The following is a 22,968-nucleotide window of genomic DNA, read 5'->3' on the forward strand; positions in this document are numbered from 1 at the left end:
GATCTTACACTAACAACTTCACCCCACACCTGAGAGCTCTAGAACAAAAGGAAGCAAACTCACCCAAGAGGAAGGCAGGAAATAGTCAAAATCAAAAAAAAAAAAAAAAAAAAAAAAAACAAAAAAACAAAAAACAAAAAAAAAACCAAAGAATAAGGAAAACCAAAACCTAGTTCTTTGAGAGAATCAACAAGGTAGATAAATCCCTAGCCAAATTAACTAAAGCACCAAGAGGCAGTATCCAAATTAACAAAATCAGAAACAAAAAGGGAGACATAAAAACACAAATGGTAATAAATCAAAAAATCATCAGATCCTACTATAAAAATCCTATACTCAACAAAACTGGAAAATCTAGATGAAATGGGTGGTTTTCTAAATAGATGCCACATACCAAAATTAAATGAAGAGCAGGCAAACTATCTAAACATGCCCATATTGCATAAGGAAATAGAAGTCTTTAAAAACCTCCCAACCAACAAAAGTCGAGGGCCAGATGAATTGAGTACAGAATTCTACCAGACTTTCAAAGAAGACCTGATACCACTTTTCCTCAAACAATTCCATAAAATAGAAGTAGAAGGAACACTACCTAACTCATTCTATGAAGCCACAATTACTCTGATACCTAAACCACACAAGGGCCCAACCAAAAAAAGAGAACTTCAAACCAATCTCACTTATGAATATTGATGCAAAAATACTTAATAAAATTCTTGCAAACTGAATCCAAGAACACATCAAAACCATCATTTACTATGATAAAGTAGGCTTCATCCTAGGGATGCAAGGTTGGTTTCATATATGAAAATCCATTAACCTAATTCACTATATAAGCAAACTCAAAGAAAAAGCTCACAAGATCACCTCTTTAGATGCTGAAAAAGCATTTGAGAAAATACAACACTCTTTCATGGGCTAATATCCAAAATATATAAAGAACCCAAGAAGCTAATAATCATAAAAACCAAACAACCCAATTTAAAAAAATGGGGTATAGAATTAAAGCAAGATTTCACAACTGAGGGATATCGAATGGCTGAGAAGCACCTAAAGAAATGTTCAAAGTCCTTAGAGATCAGAGAAATGAAAATCAAAACGACCCTGAGATTCCACCTTATACCAATCAGAATGGCTAAGATTAAAACAACACATGTTGGAGAGGGAATGGAGAAAGAAGACTACTCCATTGCTTGTGGGATTGCAAACTGGTACGACCACTCTGGAAATCAATCTGGAGGTTCCTCAGAAAATTGGAAATAGATCTACCTGAAGACCCAGCTACTATTCTTGGCAATATAACCAAAAGATGTCCCACCAGGCCACATGGGCATGTGTTCCACTATGTTCATAGCGGCCTTATTTGTGATAGCCAGAACCTGAAAACAACTCAGATGTCCAATGACAAAAGAATGGATACAGAAGCCAGGCGTGGTGGCACACGCCTTTAATCCCAGCACTCGGGAGGCAGAGGCAGGCGGATTTCTGAGTTCGAGGCCAGCCTGGTCTACAAAGTGAGTTCCAGGACAGTCAGGGCTGTACAGAGAAACCCTGCCTCGAAAAACAAAAAAAAACAAACAAACAAAAAAAAAAAGAATGAATACAGAAAATGTGTTTCATTTACACAATGGAATACTACTCAACTATTAAGAGGACAACCTGAGTTTTGCAGGCAAATGGATGGAAGTAGAAAATATCATCCTGAGTGAGGTAACTCAGACCCAAAAGGACATGCATAGTATGTACTAATAAGTGGATATTAGCTTTAACAAAAGGTAGAGAATACCTAAGATACAGTCCACAGAAATCAAAAAGCTCAACAAGCTGAAGTGCCCAAGTGAGGACACTTCATTCCCACTTGGGAGGGAGAAGAAAGCAATCACAAGTGGGAAGGGAGGGAGGGTCCTGGGAGGGTAAGTGGGTGAGGGGGGAATGAGAGGGAGAGGGGAACCTGATGTGATAGTGGGTGTGGGAAAAGGACTGAAACCCTGAGGGCCAGCAGAAAGACTAGAAACAGACAACCTTGGGAAGTAGGAGGTTGGTGGGACCCTTCAGAATGCACCAGAGACCTTGGAAGTGAGAGACTCTCTGGACTCAAAGGGAACACCTTAGATGAACTGCCAAATGGTAGGGAGAGGGAACTTTTAGAGTCCACCTCCAGCAGGAAGACAGGGCATCAAATGAGGGAGGGGTTTGCCATCCCACAGTCACATCTCTGACCCAAAATTGTTCCTGTCTGAAAGAATTACAGGGATAGAAATGGAGAGGATCATGAGGAAAAGAAGGTCCAGAAACAGGCCCAAAGTGGATCCCGCTCAGGGAGAGATCCCAAAGCCTGACACTATTACTGAGGCTATGGAGCATTCACAAAAAGGAACCTAGCATGACTGCACTCCAGAAGACCCAATGGAGCTGGAAGAGTCAAAGGCAGACCTTGTGCTCTGTTCAATGGATGACTGTGAGCACAAGGTCCTCAGTGAAGGAGCCATAGAAATACCCAGGGAGCTGAAGGGTACTGAAGCCCCATAGGAGGAACATCAATATGAGCTAACCAGTACCCACAGAGCTCCTTGAAACTATACCACCAATCAAAGAAAACACATGGTAGAACTTGTGGCTCTAGCTATGTAGGTAGCAGAGGATGGCCTAGTCTGTCATCAATGGGAGGAGAGGCCCTTGGTCCTATGAAGGTTCTATGCCCCAGTACAGGGGAATGCCAGGAATGGGGGTGGGTGGGTTGGGGAGCAGGGAGAGGGGGGAGAGCGGAGGGGAATTTCAGAGGGAAAACTAGGAAAGGGGATAACATTTGAAATGTAAATAAAGATATCTAACAAAAAAAAAAAAAAAAAGAGTCAAAGGAGGAAAGTTGTACCCAACCAATGGACAAAAGCAGCTGACCCCTGTTGTTGAATTAGGGAAAGATTGAAAGAAGCTGAGGAGGAGGGCAATCCTGTACTAGGATCAGCAGTCTCAATTAATATGAACCTGTAGATCTCTCAAAGACTGGACCACCAAACATGCAGCATACACCAACTGATATAGTAGAGGACTGCCGGGTCTGTGATCATTCAGAGATGATGCACCTAACCTGCAAAAGACTGCAGGCCCCAGGGTGTTTAGAGTCCAGGTGGCCTGGGGGGAGGGGCTGGGGGCATTCATGTTGAGACAGGGTATGGGGATGAGGTATGGGATGAGGAGCAGTAGGAGGTGGGGTGGGGGGATAAAATCTGGAGTGTGAAATAAATAAATAAATAAATAAATAAATAAATAAATAAATGATTAAATAAGTAAATGAACACATACAAGTAAAAAAAAATCTTGTAAACACAGGAAAGAAAAGTCATTAGACAGTTATGCTTTATTAATATTATCATGTGTTGGCTATGAATAATTTCACTTTTAGTCTCCATTAACTGGTCCTGAGAAATATTTGGGGTCATAGATTTTTAGCTCCTAAAGTCTGAGCTACAACCCTGGTTCATCAGTCTTAAGGGTTGTTTTCAATAAACTGTCCCTGTATGACTGAGCTCATTGTTTGGGTGGTTTGTGGGGTTGCTCCCGGACCCTATCATTTAGCACTTTATGTAAAACCTCACATTTTGTGTCATTATACACAAGCTAATTAAACCTACAATGTTGTTATAAAACAGCTTATTGATATGAAATCCATGCATCATACAATTCATGTATTTTTAATTAAACAACAACATCTACAACAAAGTTTCTTAGTATGTCCACAGAGTTTTATAATGTTCACATCTGCCTTTTGGTACTTTTTCACCACACATAAAAAGAAATGCCGTTGTCATTAGTAGTCATTCCACATTTTCCCTTTCCCCTCTAGTCTCTTTTACCCATCCATCTCTCTAAGTAAATATTTTTTGTATTTGTATGTATGTGTGAACACACAACCAAAGAGCAGCAAGCATGAGCTGGACCAACACCTCCCCTCTGTGCACACATATGTAACAGAAGTGCAACTTGGTTTTCGTGGAGCAGGGTGGGGCGGGGGTTATGGGGCTGTCCCTAAATCTGTTGCTTGCTTGTGGAACCCATTCTGCTAAGTGAGCCACCTTGTTTAGCCTCAGTGAGATGCACCTAGTCCTGCAGTGACTTGATGTTCCCTGGGTGGGTATGAGTGGGAGGATAGAGGTGGGAAAGGGTGATACCCAGGCGTACTTCCCCCCTCTCAGAGGAGAAGGGAAGGGGTGGGGGGAGAGGCTGTAAGGGGAGAACTGGGAGGAGAGAAGAAACTGATACTGGGATGTAAAGTGAATAAATAAATAACTTAATGAAAATTATTAATTAACAATCCTTAAAGTTCTTATTTAAATAGTGTTTAATTATATGACATGTCCCAAAAGCCACACAGACTCATTCTAAGTTCTAAGCCTGTGTTCTCTTTTCCTGATTTTCATATTATTCTCTGTGTTATAAAATATAAATTTTTAAGGTGCTATAAGAATTTATCTACTATCTATAGTTATCTATCTATCTATCTATCTATCTATCTATCTATCTATCTACCTATCTATGCATCCATTCATCTACCTACTTACCTACTTACTTAACTACCTATCAAAAGAGTTATTTAACACAGCGTGGAGAAGGGGCTTTTTCCTTCTGAGATTTTGGAGCAGTAGGGAGGTCAGCTGGTGCTTTCTCTTCCTCTCTGATCTAGGATGCTTTCCCCACAACATCTGGGTCCTGAGTCTTCATTAGGTAAATCCAACTTATGGGATCTTTTTGTTTTTATGACAACAAATAGGAAAATGTAGCAACTAAGCATGCTATTTTGTATTATGTTAATTTGTAAAAGACTGGAAATAAACTAGGTGTCTATAGGGCATTATTAAGACAATTCAGTTTCTGCAGAGAAATCAAATGCACCAGTAAAAATGAGTCTGTTTACAAACTTGTTTTGAACAAATTGCAAGATAAAATTTTAGATTAAAAAAAGCAACGAAAGTCAAGAAAGAAGTCACATGAGTGGCAGGCGTCTGGGGTGCTAAGATAAGTGGGAGGCAGAATCATCAGGGAAGTTATTAGACAAAACACAATATGGCATTGCTCCTCACAATTTTTCTCCCTTTATATAACATGTTTCCACAATATACAGTATAATAATATATACAAAGCCATTGGGCTATTATTTTATCATTTTCCTTGAGATTGTACTTTCAAAAATGTACATCTTGCTAAATGTTTAATTTTAAAATTAGTATCAGGTAATGTGAGTTGTTTTCTAATACACATTAAAATTAAATCATATCATTAAAATATTAAAGGGGTTACTGAGCATCTTAGAAATTGTTTAAAGACTGTGCTTTGGCAGTGAGAATGAGTCTTTGAAATACCATTCTGGAAGATGACAACTTTTATTTCTTCTAAAAGTTTCCTCCCCTTTCCTCTCAACTGTTTTGGCCCAGTACCACTGTAAGAGCTTATCAGAGGGACATGGGAAATAAAATACCAATACTGGCAATTTGTCTACTCATTGAACCTGAGTTTCTTTTGATTATAGCAATTCTCATTTGTCAATGAAACCATTCTAATTCACTGCTGAATATGCTGGTATGGTCTGCAGAATTGTAACATGCTGTCAGAATGCCAAGTCTTTGAAGGCGACACCGTGAACATCTTGTTATTAAGCAAAGATTCACACACCTCACAAGTAGTAGAAGGGACACGTTTGTTTAAAACCACTTAAACAGTTAGAGTATTCCAATATGTATCCATAACTTTTGAAAATATCGCCCAGTGTATTAACATCACAAAGAAAATAAGCACAGCCACAAATACCAGCCTACAATTCTCTTTCCAGGAATCCTAACCAGAACCAAAATTAGGAATTTAACTCCTCTTGTGATGTTTTTAATGCATATATCTTGAAGAACACTTACTTTATGAAAATATAGGAAAGTGCTTCAGGAGATATGTGGAGACCGTAGTTTTTCCCAGTAGGACTGGCACTGGCTCAGAAAAGATTAGCGAGAATTGACAAGTAGGATTGAATCAAAGCCTAAAGCTCTGAGCATAGAAGAAATAATCACCAAAAAGAAGTCTAAAAGAACTGCAGGAACAAAAATGGAGAAGAGACTGAGGGAAAGGAGATATAGTGTCCAGCCCAATTTGGAATCCATCTCAAGGAGAGGTCCTAAGGCCCTACACTTATTGTTGCTATGATGTACTTACAGACAGGTGCCTAGTATGACTGCCCTCAAAGAGGCCCAGCTGAGACAGAGGCAGATTCTTAAACCCCACCAATGGACTGAAGTTGGGACCGACCGCTGTGGTTGAATTAGGGAAAGGGTGGAAGAAGATGAGGAGAAGGGCGACCCCATAGGAAGACCAGCAGTCTCAACTAACCTGGACCCCTGAGATCTCTGAGACACTGAGTCACTAACCAGGCAGCATACACTACCAGTAGAGGTAAGAGAAGTAAGCAGAGTTTGTCAACAATGGAAAAGAAAAATGAGAAGAGTCAAAAGGCCTCAGAGGACATTACACACATCCCTTTTCCAGAAATGTTTGCCTGCTTCACTTTATTTCCCATGCAAATCCTTAGCACCTATTTTCTATTTTGTCTCTCCTTTCCTGAACTCTGACTTCATCCCCTTCCTCACAACAGTTAGACAGTCTGTAGGAAGGGATAGCTGCCATGTGCTATGGTTTTACTCTTGGACAATATTGACCTCTGAAATCACTGGCTTTTTAATTTTAATGATCTAAAGATACTTCTATTTCTATTTTATTCACCTCATATGCTCTAATGTGTATATATTATGTATGTGAGGGTGGGGTACATGTGACATATGTACAAGAGTGGGTGTGCTACACGTATCTGAATACACAGGCTTGCAGGGGCCAGAGGAGGATGTAACGTACTGTGTTCTGACACTCTTTACCTTATTTATTTAGTACAGGATTCTCCAGTGTTCCTGTAGAAAAGACGGGAACCATGCCCTGCTTTGTATGTGGGTGCTGAGATCTTAGCTCAGACCCTCTTACTCTTACCCACTGAGGCAGTTCTTCAGATCCATAGCTATGTTTTTGCTGCAGTTCTTACCATACACAAGTACTAGTCAAGGCTTGTTTTTAATCTTTGTTTAGGTGAGGCTTTGTGCTCTCCCACTGAGCTCGGCACCCTCTAGGTATATGAAAGTCTGCTCAGTCACTGTTTCACCATAATCACCCTTGCTACTGCCATCTGCTTCACTCCACAAGGAGAGGAATCTCAGGTTCAAATTTTTAAACAATTTTCCAATGTCAAGCAATGTACAAATGGTAGTGTCAATATTTAAACCCATATCTTAGTTTAATGTCCCATTTTCTTAAGAATATCAAGTTACACTAGAGGATTTGTATTTATTAAATTTGATTTAAAAAATCTTATCAGTTCCATTAGTATAACACAGCAAACAGTACTTTCTTAATGAATCTTCGAAGTACTTGAATTCTTGAACCTTTTACTTACTACTACTGTTGTCAGATATATAAAGAACACATCCTGAACTTGGTGATTCATAAACAACAGATCCTCTGCACTGATGTGTGTTCTTAATTATCAATCTAGATGCATTAACTAAGCTGAAGAGTCCAGTTTGTCATTCATAACAGCAATCTCTATGGAAACAGAGTCAAGTGTAATTTGGCTTTGGTGGATATCAAAGCTTTGCTACTGTTTAGCAGCACAGGGTCATCTGAATGGACATAGCTCAGAGTTGAGAGAACTTAGTAGCTTTGAGGAATGCTATATATACAAGTCTGTGACTTTTGGTATGAAGTAATATATGCTCCCAAGCAGAACTTGTTATACCACCCCATATTTTCTTCATACACACACTCTTATTCGAGCTTCCAGCTCATTTCTCTTCCTTGTGTGTGCTGTAGCAAGGCAAACCTCTTGCTTTGGTCAGGTAAATATATAGTAAGCTCAGAACATACATGCTCAAATTGAGTATCCTGGGTTCAGTCTTTAGTAGCAAAGAAAGAAGCAAGAGTTGGAAAAACACAGAGAAGAGAAAGGTAGGGTAGAAAAGAAGAGGGGAGAAGAGAGGAGATATGAAAAAAAAATCTCAGAATTAATTGCTCAGCCTTCATTGTCTTGTTTCTCTCCAAGTGTATAGAATCAATGGCATGTAAATTCATATACACCAAACATTATATGTAATACACACCATGTAATAAAGATTATATGCAGTGGTTATAAAGTGTGCTCTTTTTTTATACAGAATGTGAGAGATTTCTGTTAGGACTCTTCCTCTTCTAAGAGAAAGAATTCAAATTTAAATTAGAGAATCGCAGTTTCTTCTTAATATCAAAGACTATTATGTTCATGTAGCAAAATCTCTACAGTAGCAATCCCTAGATGTTTCTATTAACACTTGGTCTGGAGACCCAGGAGGGACCTTTCAAAATTCTCTATTTGTGTGTGTCTGTATACAAGTAGGTGGACCAGATGCCCACAGAGGCCAAAGGAATTTGTCACATTCCCTGGAAATGGAATTAACAGAGGCTGTAAATCACTTGAAATGTGGGAAAACTGTATTTTTCTTCAAGACCAAGATGTATGTTTTAATGGTTGAGCCACCTCTATGGCCTTAGTGGTAGAAAATTTTTGTTAGCTGGCATAGAGTATAGTAAGAGAGCCAATTAAGGGATGATGCTAGAATAAACCAGAGGAAGAGGAAGCATCAATATTTATCGCGTAATCCAGCCATAATTTTATCAGATTTCACATGAGGAGCCAGGGAACTCCAAAGAAGTCTCACTGAAACTGGTGTGGCATTTCCTTTGGAAAAGGAATACTGCAATTTTCTATGTTTTGTATGTTCTCTATTATACCATCAGGTCACTTGAGGGAGGTAAAGACCATGGCACATTGCACTTTTAAGTAGCTGAACAGTTTTATGGATACATACATACATACATACATACGTACATACATGTATTCACACACATGTGAACATAATTTTATATAATAAGATGTATATATCATTATTGTTTCATTCTCAACAAAATGATGAGTTAGATGTATTTTGCTAAATTATTCTTTGTTCTGCACCACAGCAATCTCGTGGATCCACTTTTTTTTACATTCTTAATTCCTCTAATCAATGAAAATACATCTCTAGTATACAATTGAAATTATTTTTAAAATGGAATATATTTTTAAAAGCCAGGTTTTTACCTACACTCATGAAACCCACAGCAGTGGCTTTGCATTGCCTCAAGCTACAATGTTTTCCAAGAGCTGTTGTTTAGTACAGCACGCATTTAACAAGTTCATTGTGTGTTGCTGTTATGATTCAGTCTGCCTGTGCGAGGTGTTCAGATCATTGCGGTGAAAAATACTCAGTGAGCCTCCCTTTTAAAAGAATGTTGTAGTTAAGGAAGAAGAAAGGGAACATGTTAAAATTTGGTGAGATTTGTTCCCCTGTGAGGGTAAGAAAGAGTTTAAGTGTTATGACAGCAAAAATGAAATAATTGTTTCAGAAAGAAAACTTTTCAGAAGTTATATGTAATTTGAGTCCTAAAGAATTGAATAGCAGGTGGAACAGAGCTTGTGTGAGCAAACGGGCTAAAGAACTCCATGTAAGGTCCCAGGGAACAAGGCCAGGAATACTGAGGTCTGTGAACAGATTGTAATGAGAACAATTCAAATGTGAAGGGACTTGGAGAAATAGAAAGCATAAACTCGTATTAAATCTAACACTAAAGTGCTATTCTTTAACTCATCTTAATAAAAAGTTTGTTTGTTTGTTTTCCCCAATAAACTGCAAACTTTTGAGGACAGCAACCATATTATTTACAGGTAAAAATCCATTAAACCTTATTCATCTCTTCATGCATTTACACACACACACATACACACACACACACACACACACACCCTCAGCAACTATTAATGCAATTTGTGCTTTTCATCTCAAAGCCTATTAAATATCTAGGTTTACAGATTTTTAAATGTATACTTTTCTTTTGCTGCTATAAACAAAAACGAAGAAACTTACCACGTTCCCATTATAACTACTGATCTCTACACACAAATGATCGTCATTTTCTTTCCAACCTCTTTTTTTTTTTCACTCTTTACTTCTGTATCACAAAGTAGTCAGAATGCTTTTTTGAATACTGTCACCTCAGTGTTTATAAATCTGAGCAGCTTCTACCTCTTGCTCCATTCACCCATGCACCTGTTCTAGCTCAATCACTACCACCTTCCACCTGGACTAATGCAAGGAGGACATCTTACCTCACTGTCACCGAATGAACACAGATCTATTCAAAGTTGTTAGCCTCAAAAGAATGTCTCAGTCCTACAACAGAGATCTAAAGCACTGTGTCTGGAAACTCCTGCTCTCTTCTTTGGCCACCACCTATGTGTTCTCATTGCATAGGCCAATATCGTGTACACCCAATGTCTCATAGAGGCTCTCTGCCTTTGATGCCAGTCACTCCATTTCTCCCCTGTGTTGATTTCTCACCTCCCAGTCCTCATGCACAATGTCTATCTTTTGATAAGTAGCTTCTGCAGGAAGGCAGCCTTCCTACAACCTTACATTGACATAAGACATTTTATAAACAGGCTTATGCAGTGGATTGCCTGTTTAGTTTCTTAATTTTCCATTGTGCTGAAAGCTTTGCAAAAGAAGGGATTTGTTTTGTTGTTATTTTGCTTTGTTTTTCTGTTTTGTTTTTGTTTTTTGCTTTGTTTGCTCTTTTGTTTTTTTATAAATGGATTACCCAGTACACTCTGGTCACACGATGGATTTGAGCTGCTAATAGCAGATACAAGGTAATGGCTGTCAAATATGATACCTGGACCATTAGCTTCATTATGACCACAGCACCTATTAAAGCTGCACATTCTTGAGCTTCAGTATGTCTAATGCAATAAGAAACAGTAAATTATTTTTTTAACATGTCCCATAGGTAATTTTGATACTAACAAATTTGCCAACCTCTGTTCTAAGGTATCTATTTAGAAAAATAGATATTTCAAAGCATACATATTTTAAAGCTTATTGTAGCCCAAATTTCTCAGAATGTGAGAAATCTGAAATATCAAATGCAATCTCACTTTTTTGAAGAAGAAATGTCAAAATAAGAAAAATATAGTTGAGTCTGAAATTATTGATATTTCTGTTTTTAGTAAAGTGAAACATCTCTTATACATATCAACTTTAGTTATGCACTTATACTTTTCTCTGAAAAATATTCTCAGATATGAAGATATTTTCTAATTATAGCTGATAGTAAACTAGTTAAGATGAGGAATGAGAATTAAAATCTGCATTTCTTATTTTTTCAGGCTGTCAAACAATGAATTGATCAAAATGATTTATTAGACCTGCTGACTTCTATATAGGCTTGTCCAATAGTAAGTTTATTTATTTTGCTTAAATAGAGAACATTGCCTTTTCACACTTATTGCATAAGGTCTGTATATTTCACTGAGTATTACTATAGTATAGTATTAAAAAGAAGGCAGCAAAATAATTATTTTTCATACAGAGTGAAACCCGAATGTCTAAATTATGTGATTTTTCATTATCTGAACACTATGTCATAATACATATCCATAAGAGAATAACAGTACTAAAAAATACAAATAGTCCCTAAACAAGAAAACATAAATGTATGGACAAGAGAGAAGCAAACACATTTTGAATTTGTGTGATGTAGCAAACGCTAGGCTAAGTGCTATATTGAAAGTACTTTTTCCTCTTATTTTTATTCATTCAATACAATATAGTCTCTGATTTATCTAACAAAAAGTCAAAGCCAAGTATTTTGATTAGACGGTGATGGAGCACAGAATATAGTTTCCTGTCATGTTCTTAATGCAACATTTAAATTTTGAATATTTACTTTGCAGAATTAGTTTACAGAGAATACATTAGCAGATACTGTTCCTAGTAACTGATTATTATATTAAATGTCACATAAGGAATCTTGTAGATGATTTTTCTCCATGAAAATTTACTTCCATGTCAGTGACTATCAATTTTAAATAATCAGACTCTGAGTGCAGATATATATTTTCTGACTTGTAAATGGGATTGTTTCTTATTTCTAAAGAAAGAAATGAAAACAAATATTGAAGAAATGGTAAATACTTTAAGAGTAACTTTTAAAGGCATAGAACACAAATAGAGCAGGATGAAGACATGCCCTTCCCCAGCATACTAGTGAAATTCAAAGTCAGGTCATTTATGTAGTTTCAGGTTTAATCCTGTTTTCCTTCCTTACAGCATTTCTTCTCAGATTCTGCACTTTGACATTAACAAAGAAGTCACAAATGAAATTATACCTTAAGAATGATCAGAAAATACATATCTTTAAAAAGAATATGTTTTACATAATTCCAAATCTAGATCTATTTTTGGTAGAATTTCTGAATACTTTTTTTCATGAAACCAAAAGTAATACATCTAAGCACAGCCAAAACGTCACCGAGAGGTGGTAACTGCTCTGCATGCAAGATACACACCACTCACTATCAAATCCACATTTAGATCACACCATTTCACTTTAACAGTTCATTTCTAGCATCAAGAAAAACTTAAAATTTCCCATTCTCAATTTTGAAAATCAATACCTGTTATTCTTCCTTGCTTTCACTATCATGCTTAACCAAACAGAACGGCAATACAAAATTCCTAGATTGAGGCACTTTTAAACATACCACAGTCAGAGTTCTGGGATCAGCTGCATTTGGAATTCCTCATTGCTGACAACAGTCTCCAGTGACAACCTTCTTTAAATCACTCTTCAGCATGACAGCTGAAAGTTCTGCCTTCCACCACCGCCTGCCTGATCCATTAGCTGGAGTCTTAACATCGTGAGGGCTGCACAAAGCATTTAACTAGAGGGTTTTAAAGAAACTCTTTAAATGCCTGGGTATGAATAATGACTTTAAAAGAAGAGACAATGCACCTCTTGATAAGAACTTCTCTATTGCTTTCTATTAATTTATTTTAGGGGGTGGCTGAAGTACAGCATGGGGCTGCCTCGTGTGTCATGGGTTAATACTGTCAATGTATGAGTCATCTAAGTGACATTTAATCATATGTCAGTGACATTTAATGATTTGACTGTCAATTTTTAATAATCTATTGCATATGGTATTTGAATGAGCTGGATAGGTTGACATAAAATGTGGGAGGTATTTTTAGTTTAAGTAATAGAGGTCTGGCAATGTGACCTTTTTCATTGGTGAACTTAGCCATATATATATATATATCTTAGTGGAATTTAACAAGATTTCCTTTCCTTTTAAGCATTTATAGGAACATTTCTTATACTTTTATTCAGTTAGGAATGGTACAATAAAAACTTCATGATTTCTGAAAAATCCTGCATCTGTGAAATTTCCAAAGCATTTTATTGGCTCTGTGTTGATGTACTAGAGACGGAATATAACGGAATTAACTGTTATCCCAGAACAAAGAAAATTCACCAATTTTACCTCATTGATTACATTTACTTGATGAGATGTAATGGATTATTTGTCAAAAATCCTCCTTGGAACAGCATTGAATTGAGACTAATAAGACATTGAACCTGAGAAGCAACCAGTTACTTGACATAGCCTTAAATTAATAATTATGTTTACAAATATTTTCTTGCTGGTTGGTAAAATAAGCAAATTTTTCTCATACAAGAGTTTGAGGATGTTTAATTATAAATGACAATTATAACTGAAATCAATGTTTGTGAAATTTCCACAGACATGTTCTTACAGCTGTCGTTTCTTAGTTAAAGATACATTTTACCTAGGCTTAAACAGGAGATTCACCTCCCAGGTGAGCTGTGATGCACTTATGGAGAGAACCAACAGATTAGTGAGTTAGCCCTAAGAGGAAATAGATAGTAATGTTGCATATCCAGTTAAAAACCTATTGCTGAGGAAGGCTTAGTGGGAAATCTACTATTGTTGTTTTTATAAGTAGGCAAAATAGTCAACATGTCTTCTGAATATGTGTGTTTATAACTGCAGCCTAGTGTTGCTCTCAGTCTTGGACAGATATATAAATTTTACACACACTTAGGACTGGTCAAAGTGATTGTCCATTGCTCCTCCTCCCCAAGACTGGAGATGTGATGTAAAAAGAAGTGGAAAAACTTTCAGATACAGAGGTGTGGGAAAAGTAGTATGGGCTCAATTTATATATTTTACTTGGTATTAGTCATGGATGCCAGCATAAGACCTGCACAGGTTTGAGCCTGTCAGTGTTTCATCATGAATTGAGAAGCTCAATAGCGTCACATTTCTCTAAGGAGCCATTGGCTGTTATTGATTTCCAGTAGAGGAATGCTATTTATTTTCAGTGGCATAGCTACTGGTAAGTTACTAAGAGTCTAGTAAATAGCCTATCTATGCTTATACAAATAACCCCAGCTTTAATTTTGGAGAAAAAAAAAACAGAAAGAAATCAAAGTAGTTGGGAAATAAAGGGAAGTCAGTTGGAGTCTGGGGCACTGGGTAAGCAAAAAAAATGGGGATAAATAAGATCAACATACACACACATACACATGCATATACACATACATGCATGCATATGCATGCATATGCACATGTGCACATACACACACACACACAAAGTTGTCTTAAAAATGTTCAATGCAACTAAACATATTTTCCATAGTAATGTGATGAGATAATACATAAAGTAATTAATTTAAAAATTAATGATTCGAAAGCTTAGTATATATCTAGTTACCACACATTGATGCTCAGAGAGAGGGAACAGCATTAGCTTCTTGTTTGCTTTTGTTTTCCTTATGAAATAAGACTTCTCAAGTAGTAACTTGGTTTTTTTGTACTATTTTTTTCAGGGCATTAGGATAGTTACAATCACTTTACTAATTTTATTCTCACATTAAAGATGCATCATGTCTTGACTCTCCTGGGAACCTACTGCATTTCTTTAGGCTTCAAGCAGCAGCTGTTGTTAGCTGAAGAACTACCTTGGAATGGACGGGCTGATTTGATTTGGTTTGGTTTGGTTTCCTGATTGGTAAGGGGAGTTTCCATTCTGTAGTAAGTGTATTTAAAAATATTAATTTCCCAGTTATTACATAACCCCAAGGAATATACACCTTTGCTACACTAAAGATGAAATTAATTATAACAAACTCTTTCCGTTTTTTCTTTGGTTATTGTTTGCACAAAAGTAAATTTCAACAAGCCAATGTATTTCTGGGGTCTTGTGAGTGAGCCCCAGAAATATGAACATTTTTAAAATCCTTCTTTACAGCAGTGAGTTAAGGTTTTAGAAATGGTTAAATATGAATTAATTTCCTACCATTAACTTTTGTACTGCAAATAGAAAACTCCAGAATCTAGATTAGAGAACTGGGCAAGAAACAACTGCTAAAACATTATTTCTTTACTGACATAATGGTAGTAGGACTGCTTACTGTCACCGTGAGAGTTGATATGATGTATATAAAATAATGAATGCATACCAGGGTAAGATACAAAAGCATTCTTCCCCAAATTACTGGATAAAAATGTCTATACTGATGTTCCTTTTCCAGTGTTGTGAGGCAGAAAGTCAGCTTGTTAGAAGCAGACTTGTGACTGTTCCTATTTCTGTTTTGTTTTCTCATAGCTTCACTATTTACTAGCTGAATAATATTTCTAAATGACCACAGCAATATGACAATATACATGGCATGAATATAAAGCTACATATAGTGAGCATTAAGTCAGGAATAAAATGGAAAAGCAAAATATTTTAATATTATTGGTCTCATGTTGTGTGTGATGGTTTTAGAGCCACGTTTTATTATAGAATCATAATTGCAGTCAATTACTATAATCATTAAATACTTTGGGGGGGTTTATAACAGTAGTTTTGATTGAATGTATTACTGTTTTAGTGAGACTATTAACTTTGAGTGTTTGTCTCCCCATTTACAGTGAAAGAAACATCTTAAACATAATTATTTGGGCAAACATCTAATTATATTATAAAGATAAGTTTTTGCAAGATTATTTTAAGGCATTTACTTATTACTTTAAACTCTCTATCATCAACTTATTTCAGAGAAAATTTTGGCTCAAAAATACATCTTGTAACCAAAAATAAAACTGGGGAATTTAGTTATGGAGTACTAGTACTGATTTTGGTTGTGCTTTAACTCTTTTCAAATTTAATTGAAATACATTGATCATCTTGGCATTTCTGTCATTATTAGAACTGCTAATATATTTAAATATCAACATTAAATTGCTTTAAATTGCTTTTTAGTTTCACATTTAAATTTTATGTATTTTAAGATTAAGAATGTAGCCATTGATCCAGTGTATGTATTCTAGTATATTAGCTTATCACTAGATCCTAAGTTCATTTCTGTCTCTTGCTCATAATTTTAACATTATTGTATTTAGTATCTAAACTATTAATCACATCATTTGTTTTATGGTCAAAGGTTATTTTTCTACTCAAGTATTTTAAAAACTACTATTTTTCTTTTAATGCATTTATTCTGAGCTTATTAACTATTTAAATCTTCAGTAATGTATTTTATTTTAAGTAGTGAGAAGATGTATAATAACATTTGAGCCCTTCCCAACAATGGGCCATCTATTTGTAACATATTGATTGGTAAATATTTTGAAAACCATACTTTATTACTGATTTAGAGTGCCATTTTTATTTGATGTATACATTAAAAGGTACAAGGGAGAGAAAGAGAAAGAGAGACCTAAAGACACACATCCTTTTGGTTTTAAGTTATCCAAAGCATATGCAGGGAGACCAAGAGAACACAGATTACCTTATACCAGATCTGGAAAATCTAAACTAATTATAAATTACTATAGAATAGTAATAGACTTGACTGCTTATTATAGAAGATTCCAAGGCTAATAAAATTAAATGATACAAAACAGGAGAATGTTCTCTTTTTTATTGTAGATTTTCTTTATTTACATTTCAAATGCTTTCCCCTTTCCTGGTCTCCCCTTCAGAGACCCCTATCCCCTCCCTTCTCCCCCTGTCTCTATCAGGGTGTTTCCCTATCCACCCACCCACTTCCTTCTTCCTGCTCTGGCATTCCTCTACACTGGAGCATCGAACATACTCAGGCCCAAGGGCATCTCCGTCCACTGATGCCAACAAGGCCATCCTCTGCCACATATGCCGCTGGAGCCATGAGTCCCTCCATGTATATTCTTTGGTAGTCCAGTCCCTGGGAGCTCTGGGGAGGGGTCTGACCAGTTGAAACTGTTGTTCCCTCCATGGGGCTACAAACCCCCTCAGCTCTTTCAGTCACATCTCCAACTCCTCCATCAGGGACCCTACGCTCAGTCCAGTGGTTGGCTGCAAGCATCCACCTCTGTATTTGTCAGGCTCTGACAGAACTTTTCAGGAGACAGCCTTATCAGCCTCCTATCAGCAAGCACTTTCCAGCATCCACAATGGAGTCCAGGCTTGGTGACTGTATATGGGATGGCTAATATTCACTTATCAGTGAGTACATACCACATGAGGTCTTCACTCAGGATGATATATTCAAGTTCCATCTATTTGCCTAAGAATTTCATGAGTTCATTGCTTTTAATAGCTGAGTAGTATTCCATTGTGTAAATGTACCACATTTTCTGTATACTTTCCTCTATTGAGCGATATCTGGATTGTTTTAAGCTTCTGGATATTATAAATATGGATGCTATGAACATAGTGGAGCATGTGTCCTTATTACATGTTGGGTCATCTTCTGGGTATATGCTCAGGAGTGGTATAGTTGGGTCCTTAGGTAGTACTATGTCTAATTTTCTGAGGAACCTTAAGACTGATTTCCAGAGTGGTTGTACCAGCTTGCAATCCCACCAGCAATGGAGAAGTGTTCCTCTTTCTCCACATCCTCACCAGCATCTGCCTTCACCTGAGTTTTTGATCTTAGCCATTCTGACTGGTTTGGGGTGGAATCTCAGAGTTGTTTTATTTGCATTTCCCTGATGACTAAGGATGTTGAACGTTTTTTTAGGTACTTCTCGGCCATTCAAGTTGCCTCAGTTAAGAATTCTTTTTAAGCCGGGCAGTGGTGGTGCATGCCTTTAATCCCAGCACTTGGGAGGCACAGGCAGCCGGATTTCTGAGTTCGAGGCCAGCCTTGTCTACAAAGTGAGTTCCAGGACAGCCAGGGCTATACAGAGAAACCCTGCCTTGAAAAAAACAAAACAACAAAACAAACAAATAAACAAACAAACAGAATTCTTTTTAGCTCTGTTCCCATTTTTAATAGGGTTATTTGATTTTCTGGAGTTTACCTTCTTGAGTTCTTTGTATAAATTGGATATTAGCCCTCTATTGGATGTGGGATTGGCAAAGATCTTTTCTCAATCTGTTGGTATCCATTTTGTCCTATTGACAGTTTCCTATGCCTTACAGAAGAAACTTTGCAATTTTATGAGGTCGCATTTGTCGATTACAAGCAGATAAAGTTCTTCTCAGTACTAGATGACAATTTTGAAGATAACAGAAGGTATCCTTTATGCTGCTGGAGAAAGAGTTTTACTAACAAAGCAAGAAACTATGTTTAACACCTTGTGCAAAAACCCTAATGAATTCATGTGTGTTCCATAAACAAAATAAAAATTAAGTGTTAAAAATACAATTTATCACAGTGATATTATTAAATAAAATAAATTTGAGGAAATTTTAAGTATGTCTTAGAAACTGACTAACCAATAACATAAATAGATTCTTTCCTCTTGGTACAGTCATTTCTCTGTAGTAAAGGGAAATAGCTCTTGTGTTGCTAGGGCTGTCAAACTAACACATGTTCAAAGCCCTATATAGAAGTGGTTTTTCATATAACTTATGCATATCTCCCATATACTTTAAGTTGTCAACTTACTTATAGCACTGAACAGAATATAAATGCTAAATAATAATTGTGATACTATAACATAAAAGGAATACCATAAAAAAAAAACCCATAAAATTCTTGGATTGGAAAGATGGCTCAGAGTTTAAGAAAACTTGATTATCTCATAGAGCACCTGAGTTTGGTTGATTTTCAGCATCAATGTGATGGCTACATCCACCTGTAAATCAAGTCTCAGAGGATTCAATGTCCTTTCAGGGCAACTGCCTCACTTGTGAAACACATACACCGTGCAAAACGAATACTAATACTCATAAAAAATAAATCTTTTGAAAATGAAAGGAGCTTTTCATATATTCACTAAATAGTCATTCTCTTTACTGAAAAATTCTCCATTTGTACATATGAGTTAATGGCTGTGAAATCCATACATATACAATTATCACTACATTTTATGTCAAGGCTGCCCATTAAATCTTTCATATAGACAAGACAGAAAGAGCAAGCCTGTCGCCATAGTACTTGGGAAACTGATGCAGGACAATAAAAATTTAAGGCATACCTGGAATACACGGTGTGCTAAAGACTAGCCTTGGAAATTTAGTGAGACCCTGTCTGAAGATAAACATGGAAATGAGGGTTGCCTATATTGTCTAGTGGTAGAAAGCTTCCATAGAAAAATACAAGCATAAATATTCTCTACCAATAAATAACTAAATAAATAATGAAGAAGAAGAAGAGAGAAGAAAGAAAGGAGAAGAAAGGAAAAGAAAAGAAAAGAAAAGAAATGAAATAAAAAGAAAGGAAAAGAAAACAAAACAAAAGAAAAGAAGACATATGCATACAAGTGATTATTTATCTGGTTGTTTATATCACACATTATGCTACTCTTTTGAAAAATTCTAGTGTCACTAATGTAGTAGTTCTGTAACAGTAGTAGGTTCAGAAAAATTAGCCCCCTACACAATTTATGGGCCAAAAGCCATATATGAAAATGGATTATTTTTTTAGTATTATCAACATAAAAGGCACAGTTTAGAAATCTACAGAAACTGTATCTTTCTTACCTCTTCCATCAATGATCAGTGTCTTCATTCTTACAGAAAATTACCCATATTAGTGTTGAGGATATGATGAATACCATCTGCCCTTGCCACTTGATCTAGTCAAACTGAATGGCCGTGTGATCTAATTTTAATGAACTGCTAAAATATTCATGTCAAGATTTTCCTGACTATAACCCCTCTCCTGTCTGGTTTAATACTAAACATCCTTACAAAAGAGAAGTCATATTTTGGAAAATACATTTCTAGTCCCCAAACCATAACTATCAATATCATTAGTCCATTTCTGTATCCCCAGACAAGCATTTCATTAGTGTTCTTCTAATGTAAACTAACTGTAGAGGTTCTCTGACCATTATATTCTCATAGAAGCCTTTGCTGGTATTCAAGGCATGGCTACGTGATGGTAAGAGGAATTCTTATTCTGTAGAATCTTATTTCCAATACTCTACATTAATGAACCAGGAAAAGACAATCTTTTCCTAAATGCTTATAAAAGCAGCTTATCTCATTTTCTCTAGAATTTCCCTTCAATTAAGTCTAGTAATTTCTACCACTTGTAGATTTATGAGAATGGCTTTTGTTTGTATGGTTGTTTGTGGTACTAAATTGTTTCTGAAAATTTGTCAGCCACACAGGTGTAGTAAAGATGATAAAATTGTATTGATCTTAATGATTATGATTGTTGATAATATAAATGTATATTTCAACTAAAGTAAATATTGTATTTTCCTGAATTTAATTAAGTTTTAATATTATTATCATCTCTTTCTCCCTTCCCCCCTGTTTGTGTGTGTGTGTGTGTGTGTGTGTGTGTGTGTGTGTGTGCCCTTGTAGAGGTGGAAAAGGGGTCATCAGATAACCTTAAGCTAAAGTTATAAGTTGTTATCAATTGTCCAGTGTGGGTTTTGTAATGGAACTGTAGTACTCTGAAAAAGCAGCAAGCATTCTTCCCATGACTGAAACTACCAAATTTCAAGAACCTGAGAGAAAAATATCATAGGGTTATGGAAGAGTTTAATATTATCACTTTGCTAAAGATATAGCAATAAAATGACTCCTAATGACATATTGCTGTGCTCATAGACAAGTGTCTAACCCAGTCCTCATTAGGGAAGCTTCTTCTTGAAGTAGGTGGGAACTAACGCAATGACTCACAACTGGACAGTATTCAGAGTGAAAGACTTTGGAGCACTCATTCCTAAATGAAATGTCTTCATAAAATCCCTCCCCTCAAAACCCATGCATCTATGAAAAAAAGGAGGCAAAAAAAAAAAAAACCCAACAAGCAAAAAACAAAAACAAAACAACCTGTATGAGCAGGGGGTAGGAGGGATGATTCCAAGAACAGTGTCCTCCAGATGCATCAGAACTGTCACAAATATGAAGTCACAAAGACCGTGACAGCACACATGGCCTGCACAGGTTCACCCCTGGCAGGACCCCAGTACTGAGGGGAGTATATGGTAAAAGTAAAATCAGTGTTCTTCAATGCAGGGTCGGGGATATATTAACACTCCATGGCAGGCCCCAGGCCCAGAAGTAATGAACTGCTTGATTTTTGTCTGTTTGTGGGCTTTCTGTTTTGTTTGGCTTTTTTTGCCACTTTTGTCGTATCATTTTTGCTTATTTGTTTTGATCTTCCTTTTTGTGTTTTCTGTTTTTAAAATAATGAGAGTGAACCTAAAGTTGCATGGGTAGGGAACTTGGACATATTTATGGGGACTTTGGTGAAAGAAAAACTTGACCACAATATATTACATGAAAAAGTTTAAATAATGCAAAAGAACTAACAAGCATGCTTAACTGCTGAACCATTTCTCTGGCCCAACCCTTTTCCAAATAAAATATTGAGAAGCTTAGCTATTTCAGAGAGTTAAGTGGTTTTTTTTTTTTTTTTCAAATATAAAGTATTTATGTTAAGCTATACCTAGGCTCCAAAAATTAGGGGCATTTTGGAGTTTCTTAGAAATTAGTGACAGTTTTTTGATCTTCTCAGTATTTGAAGAAAGATTAATTTGTCACTGTTATCAGCCCCTACGTTATCCTTTAACATTTGAAGCTGTCTCTATTATCTCTTGTTGAAAAGAATTATTCCCAGATATTTTTCATGTTTATGAACAGAAGCCATTCCCACTGTTGTACTATTTTAATGTCAGCTGAGCTGAATTTCCTGCTTAATTTAATCGTCTAATTTTGCTGCTCAATTTCTTACATGTTTCCATTATGACAACTATGGCCATTAGTCTCTGGTACAGGTGGTCTTTAATCCTCTTCAAAGCTAGCTCTGATATGTAGTCCTGATAAAGTTAAGATTCAAGGAGACACAACAGAAATGCAAGCTTTGTCTGAAACCAGAGCTTAGTGATGGCATCAAATCACCCCTGTTTCTCTGTGCATCCAAGAAAGCCTTATAGACAATTCAATAGACACTAATTTTGATAGAAGGTATTAAAAAAAATCTCAACAAAATTAGAAGGTACTGTGGATTGAAATTAACTGCACACTTTTGAGATGTTTAATATGGATTTTGTTTTAAGACTTAAGGCTAACAGAAAACAAATTTAGATATCATGAGGTGATACATCTTTGATTTGTAGTACTTCTTGGATGTCTCCATTGGTTGTATTTTAACACATGTATAACGGAGGCTGTCTGATGTTTACCATCATTCTCAGTTCTGCAATACAAATTTAAACATCTTCCTATTAGATCCTATTATGTTATCACTACAATTTTATCACATTAGAAGTCATGACTGCAAAAAGTTTTAATCTCCAAAAAGAATAAAAATTACAATTCTAAGTTCTGAAGATAGATCTTAAACTAGAGCATTGTTTTTAAAGAATATTTAATTTTTAACTTTGGTATCTGGTATCTGTCTAGAAATTTGTCCATTTCATCCAGGTTTTCCAGTTTTGTTGAGTATAGCCTTTTGTAGAAGGATCTGATGATGCTTTGGATTTCCTCAGGATCTGTTGTTATGTCTCCCTTTTCATTTCTGATTTTGTTAATTAGGATGCTGTCCCTGTGCCCTCTAGTGAGTCTGGCT

The 22,968-nt window shown here is 36.3% G+C and overlaps 1 protein-coding gene across 4 annotated transcripts in view; it reads right to left on the reverse strand.

The window, feature by feature from the left end:
- Ano3 (anoctamin 3) overlaps window positions 1-22,968 on the reverse strand; it is a 285,933-nt gene that overhangs the window by 156,535 nt on the left and 106,430 nt on the right. Inside the window, exon 1 of one of the 4 annotated variants that reach the window (XM_029536333.1) lies at window positions 12,608-12,703. The exons of the other annotated variants lie outside the window; for them this stretch is intronic. The gene's annotated coding sequence lies outside the window, so the exon portion shown is untranslated. Of the gene's footprint in view, window positions 1-12,607; window positions 12,704-22,968 lie in introns of those variants that run through there. 4 annotated transcript variants of the gene reach the window in all.

This window comes from Mus pahari, chromosome 3, assembly GCF_900095145.1.
Source record: "Mus pahari chromosome 3, PAHARI_EIJ_v1.1, whole genome shotgun sequence".
NCBI classification, from domain to species: Eukaryota; Metazoa; Chordata; class Mammalia; order Rodentia; family Muridae; genus Mus; species Mus pahari.